General features: G+C 43.4%; 2 long non-coding RNA genes across 6 annotated transcripts in view; one reads left to right on the top strand and one right to left on the bottom strand.

Moving 5' to 3' along the window:
- LOC116439756 overlaps nt 1-17,758 on the bottom strand; it is a 110,966-nt gene extending 93,208 nt beyond the window's left edge. The window contains exon 1 of the long non-coding RNA XR_004238264.1: nt 17,634-17,758. This is a non-coding gene — a long non-coding RNA (uncharacterized LOC116439756). The remainder of the gene's footprint in view (nt 1-17,633) is intronic.
- LOC116439755 overlaps nt 1-25,857 on the top strand; it is a 94,730-nt gene that overhangs the window by 31,350 nt on the left and 37,523 nt on the right. For all 5 annotated transcript variants that reach the window (XR_004238261.1, XR_004238259.1, XR_004238260.1 and 2 more), the window contains exons 9-11: nt 88-203; nt 305-456; nt 11,807-11,896. This is a non-coding gene — a long non-coding RNA (uncharacterized LOC116439755). The remainder of the gene's footprint in view (nt 1-87; nt 204-304; nt 457-11,806; nt 11,897-25,857) is intronic.

Genomic DNA, 25,857 nt, shown 5'->3' with positions numbered 1-25,857 from the left:
CAGCATCTTCCTCACTGACAATTTAGAACAGATTAGACAAAATGTTTCTGTCATCATAATGCTCTTATATCTATTTTCTTTCATAAGTGTTGGCTCCACACAATAAATAACCCAGAATACCAAGTTGCAACTTGAAAAATAAATTTGGAATGTGGAGATAAAATTGTATATTCTGAACACAAGAGAAATCATCACAAATACAGGTATCTTTTTTTTTCCTAATAGATGTATTCTTGAATTTTGTATGCCTTTGTATATTTTATTTTTCACTTAATTGTAAAGTTTATATAATTTCTCTTTACAGATCATCAGTGAGGATAAAGCATGTTACCTGTTCATGCAAGCAGTGCTACTATTCTGCTTGCACTGCTTGGTTCTCTGGTCAGGAAGGTGATTTCATCATTGCCAATGCCCTTTTTTCTTGTCTTCTAATTCTCTCTAGCACATGCTCTTCAGGTATGTAGGTATTACAGGGAAATATTCTGAATTCAAAACACATGTAGTTTCTTTTAAGTCACATATAGATAACTAGGGTTTACTATCTGACAGCATATCTGAAAAAGTCTGATTCCTAAACAAAACCAGAACTTTGATGGTGAATTTTACTTTCTGTGGTTAACAGACTGTTTTTACAGTGATAAATAAAGTCTGTTAGTAATAAAAATGAAACCTAGTATCTATGCTGCAATAATGGAGCCCTAAAGTGAAATTAGTTAGTGATATTAGAAAGTATCACTTGTATTTCTACTCCAAACCTCAAGTTATTTTATTTTCCTGTAATCAAAAACAATATTAAAGAAAATGTATGGTTCATGTTACCAACAGTCATGGCCTTGATTAAAATGGGAATAATCCATGTATATGCTTTTGTTAGAGCATAAAATATGTAACATAAGAGCAAGAATATTGAAGGAATGAAGATCATTTGACTATTCAGAATACTGACAGAATTCAGTCTATTCAGAATACTGGCTATCATGTCTGTTCTATCTTAGAAATTCAGCTTGAAGGATGATGAGAAAACTATTAATAATTATTACTCTGTTGTATCTGTTAGATGCTTGAAGACTTATGTGTTTATATCAAATAGTAATTAAAGTCTTCAAATTAAAGTGTTCATCTTCCAGTGGTTTTTCTTGTATTGGGTCTGCAACAGGAAAGGCTGTGAACATTTGCAAATGGACATTTTATTCTACCCTGTTCCCTCAAATTGTGTTAGAAAAGTTTCAATTATTAGAAGCAGCCGTATTAAAAATGTGAATATTGTACAGAGAATCAAGTAGCTTTCACTCAGTTAACATCTCAGAGAGGAAATAAGAAAAGTAGCACCCTTTCACTTTTGTGGCTCATTGTATCTTGTTATCTTGATAAGGAACTAAGGGGTTCCAGTATGACTTTTTTGTTTAATACTGCACTTGAACCATTTAGATTTACCTGGCTTTGGTTTATGGTTTGTTTGTTGGGGTTTTTGTTGTTTCTTTTTAAAGTAAGAGGCATCTGCTTATGCTATTTGAGAATTAACTTAGAAAGAGACCACCGAAGTCTTAAAACCTTTGTAATACAAGCCAATCTGAAGAAAGATTGTTGTCAACTTGAATAGACTTATTCAAGAATATGACTCACATAGCACTGCATCTTTATATTAATACAGTTTATATAGAAGAAAAACAGTATAGGTCAGAGAAGTTTTTAGAAGAACACGTCTAGCAAATAACTTTAGAATGCTTAACTTACACTTTTTTACATGGATAGGAAAATATAATTCCTGGATAGAAGTGAATACTGCTTTTAAAAGGCCTCTGAAAGTTGTGTGACTTGACTTCTCACGTAAATCAGAAAAGTAATTTCTGATCCAAGGTGTTTCTTGAAGAGAGAATAATGGTTTTAAATTGCAAAATGCCTTAATCAATTGAAGAAATTGAGAAGAAAAAACCCAACAAACTAAAGCTCCTTTTAATTACAATTGAAACCTATAGTTGTCTGGTTTTACTTGTGAGAACTTGCTTCTCAACATGTATATCAATTTACTAACTTTTGTAATGAAACATTCACTTTTACAGTTTGAAGTTGCAAATGCAAACAATATTTTTTAAGCTTTCCTAAGTAATATTTTATTAAACAATTTTTTTAAAAAAAAAGCTGACTAAAGAAAGTACTTATTTAACCAGAGGGGATTTATTAGGATGACAAATTCAGTTTTCCTGCATGAGGCCCAGCACAACTACCACAGAAATCAGTCCCCAGCAAGTTGACTGTATCTATTTTGGATAGTATTGTACTCAGAAATATATACAGTTAATAATATATAGATGGATCTAACCCCCATTTTGAAAGGTGCTCATAAAATTATCATTTAATACTTTTGAAAATATTACTTGCAGATCACATAAGGACATCCAAAAACAATAATTAAAGGGTGGTTAGGAAGAAAAAATATATGCAGTTTAATTTAGGTAAACAGCCACATACAAAGAAACTGGAATGATATAATACTTATTTAAGTTGGCAGAAGAATATATGATTGGAGGTAGAATTGGGAGAATATGGTGTGCAGTTATTCTATGTTAGCAGATTTAATAATGTAATGTAATCCCCTTATTTAACATAACCGCAGTTGGACTGAACAAAGTAGTACAAAGTGTACATCACAAAGATATAGGTTAGAGAGTGTTAATATTTAGGAGTGTGAATGGTTGGCCAGTTTTGAGAAATAAATAAGAATATGTCAGAATTAAGAAAAATTTTATATTTGGAGAGCTAGAAATTGCATTTCTATGCAGTTTTGGGCTCTCCAGACTAGTAGTGTGAGGTACAACAACAGCATAAAGAGATAGTTAATGCAGTTTTTGTGTGTGTTAATTTGTATAGCCCAGTTTTCCATCTAAGCTGGCCAAAGCACGGAGAGTTATTTTAATTGCCCAGTTTTTATAAAGAACATGAGTAACTTTTCTGGGATGCTCTTAGATGCTTCTTTGAGTGATTGTGTAGACGTGTTTCATTGCTGGTGTGCATGTACCCCATGAGTGCAAGGACAAATTATTTGAACAACAAGGTCCATTAAATGGTATCAGCAGATACTTGAAGTACCCTTATGTCCACTGACCTCGGGGCATTAAGCAGCCACGTGAATACAAACATGGGTGATTTCATTATTTCCATCATACCACAGAGATGGAAATAATGCAGTACATGTACTGTGTAATTTACTTTAGTTGTAATAGTGTAATTAATTTCATACAATAAATTAAGTCCGCTTATGACAATTAGCAAAATACAGTTTGAGTTAACATACTAGATGTACCTCTTAGTATATGGATAAAGGAGTCATAGGTTACTGGTGTTTAAGATTTTCCCTAGTGTGATTCTTCAGAGAGCAACATATCCCATAGTAACATTTCCTCTTTCTAAGAGTAAAAATACAGCAGGGAAGGGAGGGAGGGCGGGGAGAAGACTTCCCTTAAAAGGAGATCACTTTATTTCTAAAGTAAAGCTGTAGTTATGATTTAAGACAATGTCTCTTGTTCAGTGTCCTAAAAGCTGCGATTCTGATCTTCTGGTACATATCCATTAGCAGGGTCCACTTGTATTGGCAGGGAAATCTGACGGAGGTGAGAGGAGCGTGATTCTCAGTACAAGTTGCTGCCATACATGTAGAAGGGATAAAAAATTCATCAGCAATATGACATATCTTTGGTTCATGTATTTTAAAGTTCAGGTCCTGAAAAGACTAATTTTATTACTTGCATACTCTCTGCAGGGACCTTGATAGTGGCTGGCTTTGTGTTAAGCGCCTTATGTATTTATAGCCCCAATAGTAGTGATTGTATTTCGGTACCGGTACCGTGTCATACACAGTGCTGAGTGACTTGTTGGCCTCGTGGCTTTTCTCTCTCTTACTCTCTAACAAGCTGTCCAGCTTATTAGAAACAATAAACACCAGAAGCAGGGTGCCTTCTATGACTGATGCAGAAGCAAATGTACCGTTCCAAATCAGTGACAGAGCCTTCTGTCTGTACAGGAAGGGTGAGGAGGCTAGCAGTTCAGTGTCAACTATCAGTGCCTCAGCAATTTAATTTGCTATTTCAAATTCAGATTGGAGTAGTGTCCATAATCTCCTAACCAATCACTAATCCTCACGGATTTTGAACTGCCAGCCTGCAAGATGTCTATTTTTACATAGGGATCCATGCAGCAGAGGAAAGACATTAGATTCCTCATAGGAACTCTGGATTACATTACAGAGTGCTACCCTTGAGTCTTTGTCATGAACCAAGCAGGAATTTTCTGTTGACTTAGTGTTCACCCTGCCTTCTCCCAGAAAAAGTAGCCATCACCACAGCCTGCTTCAGCAGATAAAGCATTGAGGTGTAGTACCACAACAGATCGTTGATTCAGTTCACACAGGTCTAAAACTCTAAGATCAACAATTCTCAGACTTACAAAAACAATCTCAATTTAAAACATTTGGTATGGTTTTACTGTTATACATCCTATTATCAAGAGCTTTTTACTTCCCAGAGGAGAGATTGTAGACAGCAACAGGTCAATTAAATCAGCCTCTAGGTCATCTTTCCAGATCAGTAAAAATATCTCAGCATTTATAGTCTCTCTCAAAACGTTTTGTAATTAATCTACATTCTGAAAGCACAGCCTTGCAATGACCTGGTGCTTGCTGCATCAGATGTCTGTTGTACCCAAAGAAGTCCTCTCCTCATCAAACTTTGAATGAAAAATACTCATTACAGTGTCGCCTTCATATGTTGCAGTACGAAGGGTCTGGGTGACAGATCTATTCAGAGACAGGGATTTGCTCACATTCAAAATCTTTGTGTTGTTCAGGAGATGCCTTCTCTTCATATAAATATTTCAGAGTCAGTATTCTCTGCCTTGAACAATAAATAAATTTGGGTTTGTTTTTCAGGGACTTCCCAAACAAGTGCCAATAGTCAACGTGATAATTAATCATGTATTTTTGTCAACAAGCCAGTGAGGGGAAAGACCATCCTCAGGAACTTTTATGTGACACACAGCTCTAAGTTAAGCCAGTCAGAAGCAGGAAACATTTGGGATTAGAGCTGATAACATTAGAGCCTTGAGCCTTTCCAACCTTCAACATATCTAGCCATCATAGCAGGGAGTCAATAGCACTGACTTGTCTTCCAGAGTCACATTTTTCAAATGGGGACTTCTAAATGTGTGCTTGTTCATAACAGATACAAATAGGTGTCCTGTTCTAACTAAAGGGATGCTGAGAGCTCCTGACGAAATGTTTTGTTTACCTGTTTATAACATGGGCTTTGTGTGCCTTTTTTTTTAATCTTTGTATCTTGTGAAACTTTCAGTACATTCTCTTTACCTGCTTAGCCAGACATACTCTTCTGAAATACTAATGAGATCCTGCAGCCAAACCCGGTATGAGTATAGCTGATAGACAGGGCGTTGCCTGGGTGAAATCTGCTGACAGAAACTATTTTGCAACAGTACAGATCATTTTGTGTCAAATAGAGTTACTTTAACTAGAGTTACTCACAAACCCGAATGAAAGACTTTCTGTTTGAGTATCCTGGCATGGCCAGTCTCCCTTAATCTCCTCTACTTCAATAGTAGAGGACTGTTTAATAACTTTGACACTAAGTGGAGTTTACATAATTTCTCTGAAAGTGCATTTTTCTGCAATAGCTCCTTATCTTCTTCTGTACAGCGATACAATATACCTCAACTTGTGGTAAGATTTAGGAAAGGATTTTGTTTATATTTTTACTTAACAGTGGAGACCTGTCTTACCTGTCTGTATAATTTTTTACTAATAGAAACTGTGCTTTTCTGTCTGCCTGAGAAATATTTGTGTGTCTTGTAAAACACATGACAGGGAAAATGGGAGTGTACTGCATGAGTTATGAATCTCCTACTGAAATAATAGGAAACTCTCACAAGCTTCTGCTGTTTTTATTATGATGGTAACTGTGCCCACTTGAGGTCTACTCTAGAAACAATGCCCGCCTCCTTTAGAGGAGGCTTGAACTACTTTAGCTTCAGTTTTCTGCTTCAGATTTTAGATAAAGTTTACATTGCTTCCTTGGGCTTTAGTTATTAGCAAGTAGTTCTCTTGGAACGGGGTTGATTTCTGTGGATTGGCAGATTTTCTTCTCTTTATTTCCACTCCCTACTATTCTTTTAGATTCTGCTTGCAGAAAGACCAGCAGGGTTTTAAGAGCACAATATGCATGACTGCATCTTTTCCTCTAATGCATCTTCCCTAACAGTGGAAAAGAATGGCTCTCTCAGAATGTGCTCATCTAAGCTTCCAGTTCCCCAGGATCTTGGAAGGACTTCTTTGCAATAGCAGCTTCAGCATCTGCCATAGATAGCAGGCAGACTGGTGGTTGATTGACAGAGCTAAGAAGAAATAGATTTCCAGCCCTGGGGCGATGCAGTCTTCTTCAGAGACTGTAACTACAGCACCCCTCTAACAAACAGCAAAATTTGCTTTTTCAAAACAGCAATAAATAAATAAATTTTTTAAAGTCACAAACAAGAAGGATGGACAGGGATCAACTTTTCACCTTCTCTATTAATAAAAAAATAAGGGTGCATCAGACACTAGCAGTAGGCATGTTCAAAGCAAATAATACAATAAATTATATTAATTTATATGTTCATGGGTATTATACTCACAACATTCTTTGACTAAAGACAGTATGGATTAAAGAAGTTCACAACAATCTAAGGAGAGACTGCACAAGGCCCTGGAAGAGATATCTAGTGAAGGTCAGTGACTGGACAAACCACATCAGGTTCAGGAAACTGTCCAAGCTAAAACAAAGTTGGATGCTGGAATCTATGGGCATTATCAAATGTGCTTGTCCTGGTCTTGCTGTTCACTGAGAGAATACTTGGATAAGAATTGGCTTATGTCAGCTGTTGGAGATAGGTAAATGGGCCAAGTGGATGCCTGGCCTGAACCAGTCTGACCTTTCTAGTATTCTTAAAACAAAGTTTGTTTATGATTCATGACCTCCTCACAGTCTTTGCAAAAGTGAAACAAAATACTTTCAGGACTTTCCCCTCTTTAAATTCAATCACCTAGAGTCAACCTTTGCCATTCTCGTTCCTTTTACTGCACTCTCAGCTTTGCTAACTTCAATGTCTGTAATATTTCAAAGATTTTATAACATATGTTAATGAAATGCTTCTACCTCTCCTCTTTTTTTGGTCATGTAATCTTGCCCTTTCTTAAATCAAACTTTATTCATCTTTATCTCTCTAGAAACTTGTTGCTACCATTGTAATTTTGAGTAGTGACTTTTCTTGTTCCTTATACTGGCCTTCAGATTCTTATTACAGAGAAGAAATCTTTGATTTGAGGAAATATGCCAAAGAAAAGAGCAAGAAAATTAATAGAAAATCCATGGGACAGTGTTGTTTCCATCACAGTAATTTTGAAGGAGGAGGAATTTCATTCTGATCCTTCTTAAGTGAATAGATCAGATCCACAGATCTGTGATACCAAATCTGTAAGTCATATTCCAAAATGCAGCAAGCCAGGATCACAGCCTTAGGAAAGTCTCAGAAATAAGTTTCCTTCTCTTCCTTTAAACTTGGGAAGTTGTCATGACAGTAGGTTTATCCTTATAAGTCACTTTGCAAGGACAAGGAAGTTTAATGGGAAGTCTCTATTTTTAGCAGAGATTAAGATGGTCAGTTCTTGTGTTCACTTCCCTGGCTAGCCCAAAGTCCATTCAGTTTTCAGTAGGTAGGCATAGGTGCAGCTATAGCTTGATGAGGAGGAGAATGGATTCAGGAACAGGGAAGGATCTAGAGCTCTTCATAGCATCCTTTCACTCTTTCCCTCCTGCTGCTGGTAAACCTGCGCCTGAACAGCCAGTGCATTAAAGACAAAGCCTATCCTGTTTGGCTTCTTACTTCTAATGCCTCAGGTGCTGAGAAATGAAAGCAAACCTCTGTGCCTCTTTAGCTTTGTATGTACACCAGCAGACCCATTCTGGTTTGAACATACCACCATCTAAATGGCTATAAGAGAAAGGAGGGAATTACTGTTTTCTGTTACTTGTGTGGCCTCCTGAAACGATTAATATGTGTTTAATGAGTTCTCTATGTATGCTTTCTTTAAATTAAAAGTTTATTTTTTTAACAAGACCACTTAAAATTAATTATGAAAGTAGGGCAGCCAGTATTAAGGTTAAATTTACTGTAGTGTTTTAAAATAACACAATAAAAATATCATGCCACACATTTTTTTAATGCCAAAGTTTTAGATAAAGTCAAACAACAGAAGGGCTGGAAGTCACTGGCAGAGCATTTGGAATTATAACCTACAGAATGTGGAACCAGCTTCTGATAACTTTTCTTTTTCTCTTTTAATGTATTAATCTACTTTATATTAATGACTAGTATGTTCAAAATTGAAAAATCCACTGGGAGATGAAAAAGCAGGTAATTTCATTTTTTCTCATTAGGTCCATGAATGAAAGCTGTAAGAGGATGAGATGTACTAGTTGTAAAGTCTTTAAGGTCATGCTAACCAGAAACAATCACTTAAGTTCACCAACTTGCAGTGATTCATCCTTGTTGAATAAATCAATTTTCAATATGGTATGTTCTGATAACTTTTTTTTCTTACATGTTATGTACATTTATAGCTATTTAATTTAACCAAAAAAAAAAAAAAAAAAGGGTTCTTTTGCTACATTTTAATTGAATTCCATTTTCCATCCACATGCACACTTTTATAAATTATAATTGGAAGACAGTCATGGTAAAGAGAAGCCCATTAAATTTCCTATCATGAAATGTAAAAATTAAGAATAAGAAGTTTGTTATATAGATGATTAAATAAAAATTGTGCAGGCATGAAATCACAATCTAGATAGCAAAAAGAACCATATTTTATAAAAAGGATATATTTAATTTAATAAGGGTCTTTAAAATGAAAGAATAAAAAGGAAGGACCAAAATAGGCTGTGTAAGACAAGGCTTTTCTCTTTTCTGCTTTAAAAGGGAACTAGAATTGATAATTGAACTCAAGAGACACAAACCAATTCACCCAGTCTGCTGATAACATGCACTTGTAGTTCTGGGTCCTAAACAAACACAATATGGGCCTTGCAAGTGCTTTAGAAAGCCCTGGTTAATAATCAGTTGTCCAGGAGTCCCCTCTGACCCGCGCAGGCCCTCCTTCCCTCGGAACAAAACCCCAGCAGCTGTTGCCTGTTTGAGCCATCCCGGGGCAGAAGCTGAGCCCTTGTCACCACCGCCTCCCTCAGCTCTCTGGCTGCGTGCAGTGAGGGAAACCTGCATCTGCAACTTGGGTTCAGAGCAAATTGAAGAAAGCTGGGCAGCTGAGTTACTGAGACCTGCCTCTCCACAAGGTAGAAGGAGATGACCTAGGGTTAGATGACCCTGACTATCAAGTGTGTTGCCTTGACAAATAGTAATTGCTTGACAATTGCTCTAGGCTTGGAAAACATACGTTATCATGTTCATACTGCATCCACTGATATAGATTGTTTTCATTACACATCCTGGATATTTCTAACTCCACTGAACCTACTGATGTGTGAAAACATAGATAAGTTCAAACTAGAGGGCTGAAACTTGAAAGTCTCTCCTTTATCCGAATTACTCCTTTTGGCTAGCAGATGTCTGTCTTTAGCTCAAGACTAAGTCTATGTCCAGCATCTACAGTGGTCTTTGGAATGGTTGTTTTTTTGGTTTGTGGTTTTGTTGTTTTTTTGTTTTTGTTTTTTTTTTTTTTTTTGAATGCTCTCTTTGTTAGAGCTGGAGGAGTTTCAATGAAAGAATATCTCAGTTTTGTGCTTGGTGAATGCTATGGTCATAACTATTTCCCTGTACAGGTTTTAGCATTAAGGCTGTTGGACACTTTAAAGAGCAATCCACACTCATGGTTCAATATTTAAGGCATATGCAGGAGTTCAGCATTAATTACATATTTTATACTCTGTAAGAAGAAGTTAATTTTTTTGGTCTGGACAGAACTTCCTTTTGAACTACTGTCTACAGTTACAGTTTCCTCCCCTTTCAGCAGAGGGCTCATAAACATGAGCCTCTTCCAGTTGAAAACAATCTTAATTTATTTGAAATACACTATTCCTTTTTCTGAAAAGTTGCTGAGTCTCTCCCTGAAATAATCTTATCTTTTTATGTTTTTCCTTATTCCTTAACACATCTGCTTAAGTATTGAGAAAGTTCTCAATACAAGAAAGGCTGTAGAGAAACACACAAGATTATAGGAAATTTTTGTGGCGTATAGATTGCTAAAATAAAAGAAAGGAAAGGTATGAAGCATGCAACGTACAGCACTCACAGGGGCTCAAGTGGTTAGGGAGGTGTATTAGAGGAAAGGCGGCCGGAGTCTGTCAGGGGTCAGTACATGGTCACTCCTGACCTCAGGGGCATAGAGATGTAGAATCCTTGTGACATGATTTGCAAGAGAATGTGTGGGCTTTGATTCACTCATTTACACAGCATCAGAAAGTAAATAGGAGACTGCTTTCTTATTTGATGAAGACTTCAGTCATCCAGATCAGCATCTTCCATTAAACTTCTTATCTTTCCTTACATTTTCACCTGCCTCTTACATCTTCAGCAGGCTCTCCCTCCAGAATGATGACTCTTATGCATGAGAAAAGGATAGTTTGGCTATTACTTGTAAATTTGTCGTCATATGACACAACATGTCATTATTTTCATTCTTGCTTTCAAATGAAATATCTCCCAGTCTGCATGTTGAAATTGTGCATTATTAACAACTACATTTGTTGTACACAGCTTTTTATCTATAGACCTCAAGCTTCTTTTAAGCCTGGAATGAGATTTTGTTCCTTTAAAACTCTCAGAGCTCAGGTAATAGTGGCTGAGGCAAGATTAAACAGGATTTATTCCTTCTCACTGTTAGGCCACTTGACATAGCTCTTCTAGCCTCTGAGTGCCACTGGCTCAGCCCAGCATTTTTGCAGTGCTTTGTGCAGACTTTTTCTCCCAATGTGAAACTTGCCCAAGGTGAAACTTCCAACAGGAGGCAGCTTATGGCTTCCTTCCACAGTTCCCGCAGGAGGATCCCTGGGTGAGAGATGAGGCTTTTAGTGCCCTTTCTCAGGCAGCTCTTCATATCTAATGTGAAGAGTGGAAGACTGGTGAGAATTTCAATCACCATAATTTTGGGTTTCTTTTTTTTATGTGGAGATATGATATGGCATGAGAACTCCTCTGAAGAGAGATCTTCATAGTTGGATTAGCCTTTCAACATTCATTAGGCATTGCTAGCTAGGCACCTTGCCTTGGGAACTGTGAATTTTATATTTTGAAAAAGAGAAATGCACAGGTAAACAAAATGTTGCTAAACACTAATTTCAGATCTTGGGTTATTTTCAACTTTTATAACCCTGGTATGTGTAGCATTGGCACATCCTGTAAGCATTATTTTATCTCTCAGATTCAGTGAGATGTAGGACAGTTTTAACTGTCCCTGTCTTAGAATGGAAAAGCCATTGGTGAAATTCTGTGTCAAGGACAGGATTATGGCCCTTGTTTAAACTCCTGTTCCAAACTTTGGACTAAACACCATCCATCTTCCACTTTGGTATAGATTTAACATTGGCAGTGTGATTTAACTTAAAGCGTCTGTAGGAACAGTAACTAGCAATCTGCTCAGACGGTAGGATGAAAGAGCAATTATATTCTTTAATGTGTTAATCAATCCTGTTTATTTAAGCATATTCAGGAAATTATGGTAAGTTTCTTAACTTCTCTTTTATTTTATTTACAGGTCTACTTTACCTGTAGTGCTGAGCTGTTGTGATAGTTTGATTTTTATGATTTGTGTCAAGTGTGAAGCTTTCAAAGCCACGTGTCAAAGGTAAGTTATTTCAATAATCTTGTTGTTTGTTGTTTTTTTCCTCCAAATTTGTCCAAACCAGCACATTTGTGATTGTCCCTAAAAATACTGTATGTTTAAGGGAGAAGTTTTCATCATTTTAGTGAAGACTCAGCTCTGTTGAGAAGTCACAGTCTTGAGTAAAGGATGTTATGAAGCAGTAGGAGCTCCTGCAGGGAGCTCTGAGAGAGATTTTCTCCCACTGCTTGCCAATATACTGAGGAAGTGTGTGTACTGCACCAGCTTTTAAAATAGTGCAACCTGATCCTTTCTTTACAGCTCAGAGGGTGGGGGTGGGGAGCGAAGGTGAAAGAACAGTAGCCCATATCCTCCTTCTCATTTTGGGTCTGGTTTTCTCTATGGAGCGAAGAGAGCATTAATTGTGTATGACTATTATGAGAAAGGACCCTTCACTCTCACCCTTCACATCTCTTGTGACATAGGCCAGGTTTAATCTAGTCTGTGTTAGGAGAAACTAAGTACACTTTGCAGTGTCATAATGAGATTCCCCCTCATTTTCATTTTCCCTCAATGGTATGTAAATCATTGCTTGTAAGGGATAAAAATCTGTAGGAGTTACGAAACTGAAGTGATTGCACTAATGTGGAACTCCTTCCAGTTAGCCTGCAGTGTTTATCGCTCTCCTTAGTGTCATAAAACTAAGATGAAATACGCTTCAAATCAAAAGAGACCATCTAATTTTTCTCTGTCTAACTAATAAAAGTAAAATTGGCAAACTAAGGTAAATTGCTAAACAAATCTTTGAAAACAAGGATGGCCAATGTGTAAGTCAGGAAATTGTTTTGTTAAGAGCTTCACTTGTGTGTAGGGTTTTAAAAGTTATCCAGATATAGGAGTTTATAGATTTAACTTAGAAAGGCTATCAAAACTAATATTTAGTCAGTAGTTGTGACAGCCAATCAGTACACCACCATACAGTGGAATCTTTGTGAAATTTATTGTTTTATAAAAAAGGATGTTCACGCAATACTGCACTCAGACAGAAATAAGGATACTAAGGGTCCTTAAACAGTACAGTGGTCTCAGTATTCTGTTTTTCTAGCTAGTGCTGCCTACTTTTCAACATATTTATTTTTTACTTCTTTGTGGAGTCTAAAGGCATATTTCTCATCTGATGAACTACTACTGATTTCCTAGTTTCCATTCATCTTTTACGAAGTATTTATTTGTATCTGTAATCCATGCTAAGAACACTTTTTTAGTCTGTGCTAGGTGTATGTCGTGTACACATTATGTACCTATTTTGAAGTGATGCCCTCACTAGCTAATATAATCTATACACATGTGGTATTCAGAATGCTAACTGTATGTGTAGAAAATACTTATGAAAACTACTACTACTGTACAGTACTTTAAAATATTCATAAGAATGTATTACTTTTTATGAAGCATTAATGCCAATCTTGAAAACTCTTCTGTTAGACATCCATCAATATAGCTAGAGGGTAAGACCCAGAATCTAAAAGTAGGTCCAAGAGAAGGAACTGAGGAAAGCAATAGTGCTTGTTTCCAGACATTAGAAATGAAACCTGCATAAGGGTTTATCCGAGAATGCTATCAGTCTTCAGTTAGACGTATCATGCCATCACTGGCTAGCAGCTGGAAGGAAGAGAGAGTTTTCCTTTCTTAACCACTTACCATAAAACACCAGTTACTATAAAAGGATAGCTGGAGCTGTTCTGCTTTCTTCCTGTGCCTCAGGCTCCGTTTTTTAAAACTTTTTTTCTCCCCCTGTATATCTTATCCATTGTAAATAACTATGGCACTTTCCTGCTGTTAGTAGTATTGTCATACGGCCACAACAACATAAAATTAGACACTTTGGATAATATAAGAGCTGGGTAGAGGCTTCTAAAAAGCAGTAACTGGACTTGCAGTCTTGTTAGTTATGCATGGCTGCTGCTTGTTAAAGTGCTACTGTGCAAAAGCTGAAACACTGGAACTGCCTGCTTGCAGAACCAGGAAGACTGTGCTGTCTGAATCAGTCAAATTTCCAAATGTAAGTTAATAACACCCTTTACAAATGAAAAGATAGAAATGTGTCTAGAGTTTTAAACGAAAGCAGTGGAAATCCATAGCATAGGCCTTTATGGTGATCAGAGAAAACTGCTTGTTATCATTAGGAATTATAGGTCTGCATTAAAAAAAAAAAAAAGACCTGGGATCTTATGTACAGAATTAGACTACAAAAAAATTAAAAAGTATCAGACACCAAATGGTACAGACAGACTGGTCACATATACAGTAATACAGGAGGAGTTAATTGATAGTCTTTTTCAAGTGTGAAAAAAGGAAAGGAAGGGTCATTCAGATAATCATGTGCTAAATTACTCATTTATGTACTTCAAGTATCAAAAGAAAAGCAGATTAGATAAATTAATAACAAACAAACCTTATTTTTATAAACAAAAAAAATTTATCTTGATCTTGCAAACTTAAAAAGCCTTCATACTGTAACGTAAAACTGAATAAAAACTATATACTGTACATATTAAAATATCTGGTGAGTTAATACAAATTCACTTTCCTTTGAACTCTAGCAATCCAACTCTAATCTCCAGTGGGTTTTGATAGTTAAACCAGAAAGGACTGTCAGTGTGAGGAGGTGTGTATGTGTGTGGCCATATACCTACACATACATACACACACACACACACATATATATATATATATACACCTTGTTCCTTAATTGATTAATTTAAGATGTACTTATGTAATACAGAGAAAGTATATTGATATCTAATACCTTTATGTGTGGGATATTGAATTGACATTTGTTTATCATCTCTGGGAGTGTGACAGATCTGTGGAAAAACTAATACCAATTCAAGGCCAGAATTTAAGGGTAAAGTGGGTTTGAGGTACACAGAAACTTAGTTCATGGTGATGTGAATTGGTTCCAGTTTCTGTGCCTCAGTCTTTAAGCCAGGCATACCCAAGCTGCTTTTCCAATCCACCTAATACATCTAGCCACCTTTTGTTTTCAGAGAACAGGCAGTGTTTGGGCTTGCTTTATACTGTTGCCGCTTTAATTCTCTCTGTGACAAGCTGCAGAGCCACAGAAGCAGCGCAGCAGCAGCACTCAAGCTCCAAGTGCAGCAGAAGTTGGGAGCCCTGGAGGAGCCAGTCACAACTCTCTGTCACTGGCCAGCCCATTACCTGTAGAAGTTAGCATGCTTAAGCTGACATTGATCCCTCAAGGGACTAGCTACCAGCTAAACAAAACTGGAGCACAGGGCTAGCCAAGCATAGATTCTCTGTGACCCTGTGTCAGGACCTGTCATCCTGTTGTAAAAGCCAGCTATGTTACCTCCTTGCCCTCTGAGACTCTCAGGGAATCCCCAAGTAAATGAAGAGGGGAGTTATTTACATCTTCTTCGTGTCTCCAGCCCAATCATTTTGGTTTTCTTTTTATTTTTCTTATTTTTTTTTTAATTTAAACAAAATCAAACCAACCAAAAACCCAAGAGATGATGGAGTACTTTAAAAAGGCATATTTGTTCCCTTATGAAGGCTTACTACAACAAAACAAGAATAATTTGCTCTATTAATTATAGATAATGGAAAATGTGTGTGGTTGAAGGAGTGAGCACACTGTCATTGATGGTATCAACTGTTGCATGTAGCTGGTAAAGGCAGATGCATTGGAATATTACTGGTAGTTTACAATATTAAGAAGCCAGGAGTTCTATAAAGTCTATTAAATATGCTGAGGGTAGAAATGCTCATTTGCTTTTGCAGAGGAAATAGAGCAAAGATACACCACAGCAGAGAAAGCTAGCAGGACAAAGGAGATACTATTGACTCATTCCAGACTGCCGACTTAGCAGCTCAACTTTGTTTCCTTTTAACTTTTGTAACAGTAGGAGCTCAAAGCTTCTCAGTCTATTTTCTGCACAAATAGAAACACTCAGACTTCAAAAAAGTAATACGCTTTGAAGAAACCCAAACCATTAACACATTAAAAACTGTGTGTACTATTAAACAGGGCTTCATGGTTACTTGAATTTGCAGCAAGTAAATGCTGGTGTTTTGCTAATAATTTTTACACTGCTGCATTCTGGCAGACAATCCTTGACAAATATCAGTTTGTGAAGCACTTTTTGTTGGTTTTAGTGTGATACAGTTTTACTGACTTTGCAGTGGGTAAGTACTGCTTCAATATTTTCACAGACGGGGTAAACCCCACAGACACTTTTTCCCAACACAGTAGCATATTGCAGCAAGTTTCTAACCCTATAACATTACGCTTGTAACACTGGGGAAAGCATACGATGTGTGAAATTCAGATTTCGTCCTCGGTACTTAAGTCTATATCCCTTAAAAAGAAAAAAAAAAGGTAATATTTTTATTGTGCACGCTGGACAATGGAGTGTCCAGGGCCATCAATATGACAGCTTCTACTGTGCCAAAGTCCCATCAGGACCATGTTCCCCGGCAAGAGACCGGCCCCTGCGTCCCCGCTCGCTCCCGGAGGGAGCGGTGTAACTTCACAGACACACCCCGCTTACAAATACACCTCTCCTTTCTCACGAGCGATCCCCTCTCGAGCGTACAGTGTGCTCTTGAAACGTCATAAAACGTCATAAACTCAAACTGGTCGGCATCGCGTAAGCCACGCTGGTACTGCAGCGTGTGAGTTGGATTTAACTTTGGAAGCGTTTGGTCCTGGGCTCGGCGGGGCCCTGCAGCCGCCGCCGCCGCCGCGCCCCGCGGAGCCGCTCACGGCGCCGGTCCCGCGGGGCGCGGGGGGGCCGGGCGGGCGGGGCACCCGTGCTCTGCCGTGGCGTCGGGGGGCCGCGCCCCCCCCCGTTGGCGCGGCGGGCTGTCACTCAGGCGACGTCACAATACGCCTGTGTGAGCGCTGTAAACACTCGGGCGGGCGTGTGTGTGTGTGAGTGACGCGGGGACGCGCCTCCCCGCCCCCCAGCTCCCCCCCGCCGCCCCCAGGGTGGCACCGGGCCGGCCGGGGGGGTGTGAGGCGCGCCCCTGGTTGTTTCCCGGCGCGCATGGTAGCGGCTCGAAAGGTAGCATCACTGGAGTAGGGGATGATGTAATTCTCCCTCCGGCCAGTGACTGCCTGCGCTTGCACCGATCCGACTTGCAAACCGGAGGGGGGTGGTTGTTTTACGCGTGATCGTATCAGCATCTCCTGACGGAGCACCCCCCCACCCCCCGCTTTAAACCCCGCTCCGCTCATCCCTCCCCTCCCCGGGGCACGGGGGAGGGATGGGGCTGGGGGGAGGAGGGGAGCCCCGCGCCGTGTGTGCAGGATAAACACGCCAGTGCGCGCCGCGCCGAGCGGTAAACAAGTCTGAGATGCCCTCCGCCGCACGGCAACTTGCTGCGGGCGGGGTGTCCCCCCCGCACACACACACGCACGCACGCACACTCACTTCCCCCTAACAAAAGCCCGTTTAATATCAGCGTCAGCTTTTGTTCGGCGGGCGGCAGCAGCCGTCCCCTCTCCCGATCACCTTATTTCACCGGTCGGCCCCCCGGCCAAATCCACGGGTCCCCCACGCCCCGTCGCCCCTGTGCGCATCCCCTCTCGCTCCGTGGCGCTGTCCCCTCACCGCCTCCAAACCTTCCCCCGCTTCCCCGGAGCTCCCGGTCTCTGCTACCCGCTCTCTGGGGCAGCAGGCAGGTAGGCGAACAGGCGGGCTCCCCGAAAAGGCAGGAGCTAAATGGTACTTACTGCCAGAAGAGAGGGCGAGAGGGGAAGCTCTTCTCTCTGTGCAAAAGCAAAATAGCCACTCGCAGGACGTTGCCAGCATAGGAGGCAGCAAGGGAAAATAAAAAAGATCTTCCAGTACCGAAGGGGCGGGGGGGGGGGGGGGGGGGGGGGAAGGGGAGAGAAGGGGAGAGAGGAAGGGAGAAGGAGGATTCGCCTTTTAACCGGAGAAAAATAAAATCAAAAAAATCACCGCGTGTGTGTCCCCCCCCCCGGTTGCCTTTTTTGTGCAGTTTCAGCAAAGCTGCGAGGAAGTTGGTCCTTTTGTTCCACTATTTATAGATTGCGTCAACATTGCGAAAAGGAGAAGGCGGAGCGGTGGCACTTACTCCTCGCCGAGGGGTGGTGGGGGAAGATATCGGGGTGGAGGGGCGGGGCGGGGGGAGGGGGGGGGGGACGACGACGACATACAAGCCCGGCGAGTACAAGCGACTTCAGCGTTCTCCCCCATCCGCCGCCGCTGCAGCCGCCGCGGCCACGGGGGGAACCGGGCGGTGCAGCGGCGGCGGCGGCGGCGGCGGAGAGAACCGCGCCGCTTCCCCGCCCGGCTGCCGCCGCACAGCACCGCCCCGCGGGCGGCGAGGCGAGGCGCGCCGAGCCGAGCGGCGGGGCCACGGGGAGGGGGGGACCCGCCGCTCGGTTGGGCGCTGATCGGCTCGCCGGTACCTTCTATCTCCCGGTAGAACCTGTTGCGACCCTCTCGGCTGGGAGCTCCGAGGGCAGGTGCACGCGCCACCCGGCTCCGTTTTCTTTACGAGGTAGCGCCGAAGGGTTAATCTGGGGACCCGAGGAGAAAACATTTTAAAACCCAGGGGTCGTGAAACTTAAGTATTTTCTCCGCCGCCGGAGAAGAAGCGGAGGGGGGGGGGGGGGGGGGGAGAGGTGGGGAAGAGAAGGGGAACCGTCGCTTTTCTGGCCGAAGGCCAATGTTTCTAAACTGAATATAAACAAAGAAAACTGCAAACACCAGAGGAGGGCCTTCCACCGCCACCAAGGCTGGGGGGACGCGTTCCCAAAGGGGTGCCGAACTTTGCCCACCCCTCGTTTCTCTCCCGGTCCTGAACGCCCACGGTCGCCCCGGCCACCGCCCTCGGGTGCCGCGGGACGGCGGAAACTTTCTGCCGGCGGGGACGGCGCAGGGTAGCAAGCCTGGAAAAAACAAAACAAAACAAAACAAGTGTGTTCTTTTTTGTTGTTGTCGTCGTTTTGTTTGTTTCCTTTCAACTTGTTTTTTTGGGTTTGGGGATTTTTTTTGTTGTTGGGGTTTTTTGGGGTTTTTTTTTTGAGAGCGAGGGCTCGTCCCTCCCGCCCCGGGAGGCAGAGCCGCTGTGCCCCGGGCGGGCGGAGGCCGGGACCGGGCTTGTCCGAGCCTGCCGAGCGCTCCCGGCTTCGGCCTCTGGGCTCCGTGGAGCTGCTGGTGCTGCTACTTGTAACGTGCTCGGGAAAACATCCACGGGACTCCTGCTCGGTTGGCAAATCTTTCTATGTTTAGACGGGAAAATCCTCCGTTGCTATCACAGGCCGGTGGAGTGTCACCGCGGGGTTAGAGAGGAGCTGGAAGGAAGGAGGGAGGCTGGAGATGTGCGTGACCGTGACACCAGTTGTGTGATCGCCCTAAAAATACCCGTGATGAACCCGCGGGCGATTCGTGCGTCCAGCAGAAACACAGCCGTCGAACAGGGCGACGTTTGGGGTTTTTTTTCACCGCTCCTTGTTTTCTTGAGTTCTATGGGCGGATGAGTTCTCCCCTTAGTTATGCTTCGGACAACAGATGCCTTCGCGATGATGATTTTTCTAGGGGAGAGTACTGTTCCCTCGGAGCTCTCCCCCTCCTGCCCCGCCCCAGCCCATGCAGGGTCTCTGCTTGCGGGGGAGCTCCCTGCGGAGGGGCAAGCACAGGTAATGCCTGAAGAAAGCTCCGAGAGAATAAAATAGATTCCGTTATTAGTGTGGTGCCTTTCTTGAAGCGTCCCATTATGCCGGGCTTTCCTCTCCTCTACAACTTCGCCGCCAGATCTCCGTCCCACATCGCTGCTCTTGTGACAGAACACGATACTTGCTCATCTTCCGTGGGCTCTCCATGGGGACTGCGGCTACTCTTCGCCCATTCTGCTGTGGGTGGGAAAAAAAAAAAAAAAAAAGAGAGAGAGAAGAAAATAATAAAGGGGGGGGGGGGAAAAAGAAAATAACGAAAATTACCTAGTTCGAAGACGGACGGTGTTGAGTATCGGATTGGTTTTTTGCATACAAAACCCATGGCACAAGCGAGCTCTTTTAACAGCCTTTTAACTGATGCTGTACAAATTGACTGGTGGTGGAAAGTAGTAAATAGTGGAAATAAAGGACAGATCCAAACTGTGAACCGTGAATAAGCCTTCCTGGAAAGAACTGAAGTGAGTAGAGAGTAGGTAGGTAGGCAATTCTCTCGCTTCTGTTCTGAAAAAGTAGTGCGACGCATTGGCACTTTTTTTTTTTTTTTTTAAATCATTCTGAGAGAAAAGAGTAAAGAAAAAGAAATAGGGTTGTGGTGGAAATGGGATGATAAAAGCGAGATGTAAAAGGCATAAGTACCGACGCGGGTATGCCCGCCCCGGGCGCTGCCCCGCCGCAGCCCGGTGGCTCGGAGCCGGCGGCTGAGCTTCAGCAGAAGCCACGGCGTTCAGAAATGTTGCAACAGCACTTTGGAAGTCTCTAAAGAAAAGCTGAATTGTTGGAACTTAGGTAACTTAAGGAAACTCGTTATGACCTACATTGCTGTTCTGAGTCAGCAGCTTCAGCCCCAGCCCCGGCGGGTCCCGCCGCCGCCGAGCACCCCGCACCCCTTGGGCGGAGCCGCCCCCCCGCCGCCGCCCGGGCTCGCTGCTTCCCGGGTTTACAAACAAACTCGCCTGGATCGAGACGGTTTCACTTCTGCTCTAAGGAATGCGTCCTCGGCTTTTTTTTTTTTTTTTTTTTCCCCTCCCAGGTTTGCGGACAGAGCAACTTGCCTGCCTCAGCGCTGGTTTAATCGACTGATTTGTGAGGGGCAAAGATCTTAAGCGGAGGACAAGGTCTTTCTCCCAAGTTTTTAAAAGCCGTGCTTTATTTTCCGAAGGGATACTGATAGTTTTCTGCGCCGGGATATAGATTCTTTATAGGAAAAAGTTACTACATGTTGCACACTGCTTTGCACTTACGGTAGAGAAGGAGACTCTGAAGTTCCAATCAAAAACTTACCAAACAACTTCCCACATTTCTTCTGTAATGTAAAGTAAAAGTAGCAACGATTAAACTCCGAATGTCCACACTGTCAAGATTCATAGTTGAATCCAGTTTGCAGCGAGCTCGGACAGTTGCGCCGAGCGTTTGTTAAACCCACGGTCAGAGTCATTGGAAAAACCCAGAATGTTTTAACCTCTTGATTAAAGTAATCTGAGCGCGAAGGTACCGCATCACCCCGGCCAGGCGAGGGACGGGGAAAATCATCCAGTCAGCTTTCTTTGATATTCAAAATGACGAAATACTCGAGATGAAATGATCTCAGAAAACTCCGCCTTTGGAAACACGCACTTGCCGCCTCTCCCTTGCCCCCCGCTGTTCCCCCTCAGTTCTCACTTTTTGTTTATCGACACGTCGTTGCCACCAGCAGGAGAACTGAAACGACAAAACTTAGCTCCAAACGCCTTGGTTTTCCGGTCAGGCGTTTACCGTGTTTGCACACCACTTCGAGCGCTGCTTTTGGTATTATTGTCATTATTACTGATATATTTTTATAAACTTTTAGGGTTTTATTGGTCGAGTACGGCAACTCACTGCATTTAATAATGGGACAGAAAAATCTAATTTCCTTTCCTTTATTTATTTTTTAAAAGAAAATCTCACAGCAATGATAGAGAGTTGATTCAATGCTCTTTACTAACAACTTGTTAGCAGCTGTGAGTTTCTTGCAAGAGTGATAGTTCAGCGTCCCCTCTTAAGAAACCAGCGAAATTCGGAGACAGAGACTGAAAGCAGCTCCCAGTGCCCCTAAGTTGGGAGGGGGGCAGGAAAATGCCTCCTGTGATTTTGGGTGTCGGGGAAGAGTTGTTTCACGGTGTGGTGGTGGTACCTCCCCAAGCCCCGTTTCCCAGCAGATGGGTTTGCAGCTGGACACGGGAGGACGTCCTTGCTGCCTCACCGTGGGGATGAGCCACTGTCGCTCAGCCACCTCCGTCTCTGCGCTCGGCGGGTGCTGCCAACCACTACCAAATAAAGTCAACGCCTTCGCCTGCCTGATTGTTAATTTTTCAAAGAACCCCTAAAATTCCCCCGTGGTGTCATGGAAAGAGAGAGCTCTTCTTGCTCACAAGCCCCAAATGTCAAAGGCAGGGGGGAGAAGATATTTGCGCTTAAGGGAGGAAAAAGTGAAAAAAAGCACCCAAACCAAAACACTGAAATTCCAAGCCCAACAATAAAAGCCCCAGATATAGCTGGGGAAGAGTGAGATGCGAGGGAAGAGGGAGTGAGAAGGGCTTTAGCTGTGCCGGGGCTGACACGGTGCGTCTGCACTTCCAGCGAAGCGGGAGTCACTGAGGCGTCCCGCTTTCTTTCTCGGCGGTTTTCTTGGGAGTTCTGCGGGAGCACTGCGGTGTTTCCCGGGCTGCACTCCCCGGGCTCTCTGAGGCAGCCCCAGGACCCGGTGACCTCCCCCTGCCCCTCGCTGAAACGCCTCCAGAGGGCTTAGGCAGCCCAGCAGCGGGACGAGGGCGGGCAGAAGAGCCCCCTCCGCTCCCCCAAATCGCTCTCCGTACGGTCAAGCCCACAGAATGGGCTGGAAAGGCGAGATTTTGGGAAACCTGTCGAGAGAATGGACGTGATCTGCGTGTCAAAGAGAAGCTGAAGGACCAGTTAGCCGCAGTTAACACCGGTTACTTCTACCGAGATTTTTGGGGCGCTTTTTTTTTCGGTCTGATTTTTTTTTTTTTTGGGTGTGTCTAGACCCGCCTAATTTCGTAATCATTTTTTCAGACACCGTTGTCGATATCCAGCGTGTGTGACCAGGTTGTTAAAGCCTGGCGATATTTATCTGCGAGGTTTAATTTAACCCCGTGCGCCTCATCACGTTTCTTTTACCGAAAAAAGTACCTTTCTGGAGAGCCTGCCGTCAGCTCGGTACTGCTCTCTATTGCGGGACCGAAAAGGTACGATGCAATGTATGCAAAGTGACTGTAGCCTTTCAGGATGTTACTGAGGTTAAATCAAAGTCCCGGGACGGTGAGAGCAAAAAGCTGGTAGCCGTCCAAGAGCAAAATCGTTATTTTCAATTGAGTCGAGGTTTGGTGTTTTTTTTTTTTTTTCTCCCTCCTTTCTTCTTTTTCTTTCCTAGAGTAGCTGGAAAGTGTCTTTGTTCTTTGTAAATTAGTGGGGGCTTTAAAACGTTCTCGTCACGATTGATTGGCGGGACGATATATACAGCAAAAAATGACAACACTTAGCAAAAGAAATGCAGTAACCTGGGTTTGGACGAGCGAGCACTTACCTTTTCCTTTTTTTTTTTCTTTTTACCTTTTTTTTTTTTTTCCTTGCCTGAAACTTCCGTTATTTCCGAGCTGTGGCCAGGAGCAGGGGGTGTAATTTCATAAATGCTCCCCGCCCCCCACATGGCTGCCTAGCCGCCTCTGGCCGGAGAGGGGCTGCCGGGCACCGGGACCATGGGCACGGGGACATCACTCCTCCCTTCTGCAAACGTTAGGTTTCTCACTCCTTTTCGTTCCCCAGTCCAAAGATTTCTCTGATGATAACAAAATATCTGTGTAACGGCTCGCTTTCGTGCCAGGCTCAGCATCCCGCTCATCCCCTCGATGTCAGCTTTCTCAGCGTCCCATTTTCGAACACCGTTTTCTGCAGAGATGTCCTCAAGCTCATACTTTAATGTGTCCCCCTGTCCCTCTCCCGCCCCAGCGGCATTGGGGCGGGGTTTCGTCTCTTGTCAAACTTTGCACAGACTTGGGTGTAAATTCAGGTACTTTGAGCTCCACAGACGACTATGTTATCTTCCTATTTGGCATAATTAAATTATGTGATTTTGGATCTCGTCGTTAAAAATACCAAATGCAAATAGTCGGCACGTTGGGTGTCTGGTGGTACATTTATTTCTCTCGGCACATCAGGAGTTATTTAACATGTAAAAAAAAGCGAAGGATCACGTCTTTTTAGCTGAAGGTCAAACGGTACAATTTAGCAAAGAAGTTCAGAGAGTCGGGAAAAGCTGGAATACCGCTATTAAAAAAAAAAAAAAAAAAATCGAAAAAGCAGCAACGACTGTTTAGGTTCTTCTCCCCCGCTCCCCCCGCTCCAAATGAAACCTTTTATAGTTGAGTTAGCTGCTGCTTCTGGGTTGCTTCCTCGTCCGGGGAAGATGCCGAGCTGCTGAGGGGCCCGATTCTGGTCCCGGGGCAGTTCCCAGCGAGGCGGTGGTGGAACCAGGGGCCGGGGGGTCCCGGAACTGCAGCCGTCCCTATCATCACCTCTTGGTCAGGTGAAGCGAGGCGAAGAGCAGTTGACAGCCTGCTGCAGATCTGCTTCCTAGGCTGGTTTTGCCTTCCGGGGAAAAGAGTGGTTACTGTAAAATGTTCAAGTTGCTCGGATGGAAACTTTCCCGTGTGTAGGAAATATGTAAAGACAGAAACGACAATGACACCGCTTCGAAACGTAACTTCTGACTCCCCAAAAAGTCAGAAAACCCTTCAGGACCTGGTAGTGAATGACAGTCATTTCCATACCGCTCCGCTGAAACTGAAACGTGTGTGCTTGGGGGAGTTTTGGACTTTCCATTTCCATCACCTCTGGCTAGTGGAGGAGTCCTTTATCACCGCCTGTCCTGCCGTCCATGCTACGGGGCGCCGTGTCCGTTTCTCGCAGGTTTCCCAGTGGGGTCTTCCTGCGGCCGGGATTCATTTTCCCCGCATCCCCCTTGCCCCTTTGACTGGCCTGTGCAGGACAGAGGGATAGGATACGGCCGGTGGCTGCACTGCCACCGCCACCCGCTGCCACCTGCCCTGCGTACCCCGGCCGGGGCCACTGGTTCTGCAGCTGCTTCCAAATGATTAGTGGGGTTTTTTTTTGTTTGTTTGTTGTTTTTTTTTTTTCCCTAAATATTTTTTGTTTTTATTGTTATTGTTTCTCTGCACCAGCCTCTTATCTTTTCTCGCCGACACTCGAGCCAGTGAAGGCAGCGGGCGTGCAGGCAGCTGCGGCAGCCCGGGGATCTCACCTTTCTCCCTCTCTCCTCTGAACGCTGCCGTTAACACTCCGGCAGTGCTGGTGATCCGGCTCCAGCTGCTGCTGCTGCTGGTCCGGATTTACCACCAGACAGCCGTTTACCTCCCGCGTTCAGCTTATTGTTTTTATTTCCGGAAAGAAAACGCAAAAAAAAAAAAAAAAAAAAAAAAAAGAAAAAAAGAAAAGAAAAAGAAAAAAAATATCTTCGGCCATTTTCTGCAAACTTGACACCCCGAGCTGCGGGTTTGTCTGTGCTCTGACTTTCCTGGGGGAGCTGAAGCGCTGCTGATCTTTCCCTGAGCACAGTAACTGCAAACACCACAGCCGGCCGGCAAAGGAACTTGTGGGTCCCATGGGCAGAGTCCCCAGCTCCTTTTCCCGTGCTTGTCTCTGTAACAGTGGCCGTGAGCTATCCCGGGGCACGATTAATGCTTTCCGTGGCCCTGGAACTTTCACCGAGGGCTGCACTCGTCAAGTCCCTCCCTTTCGGGCCGCCTGGCCGGAACACGGGGGACGGACGAGCCTCGCCCTAGGGCACCCCGGGGGACAGGTGGGATGGGTACCCTCGGAGGAGCTGTGGCAGTGCCGGCACAGTGTTGGGGCAGTTCACTGGGAAGTCTGGGACAGCGCTGTAGTCGGGCAGTGCTGGGACAGTTGAGGCGATGCTAGGACAGTCTGCTAGGGTACTGTATTGGAGCAGTTGCGATAGTGCTGGGGCATCCTGAAACGGTGCTGGGACAAAGCTGGGTCAGACTGGAGCTACCCTGGCACCGTTCGAGACAGTGCTGGAACATCTGGGACAGTGCTGTATAGTCTGGAACTGTCTTGGAACAGATAGGATGGTTCTGGGACAGTGCTGGCACAGACTGGGACAGGGCTGGAATAATGCTGGAACAGTTAGGACAGTGCTGGTACCTCCTGGGACGGAGCCGGGACGGCTGGAGCAGTC

This window comes from Corvus moneduloides, chromosome 2 (assembly GCF_009650955.1).
Source record: "Corvus moneduloides isolate bCorMon1 chromosome 2, bCorMon1.pri, whole genome shotgun sequence".
NCBI classification, from domain to species: domain Eukaryota; kingdom Metazoa; phylum Chordata; class Aves; order Passeriformes; family Corvidae; genus Corvus; species Corvus moneduloides.
Note: the sequence above shows the minus strand (reverse complement) of the source record. Positions and strands in the feature narration are given on the sequence as shown.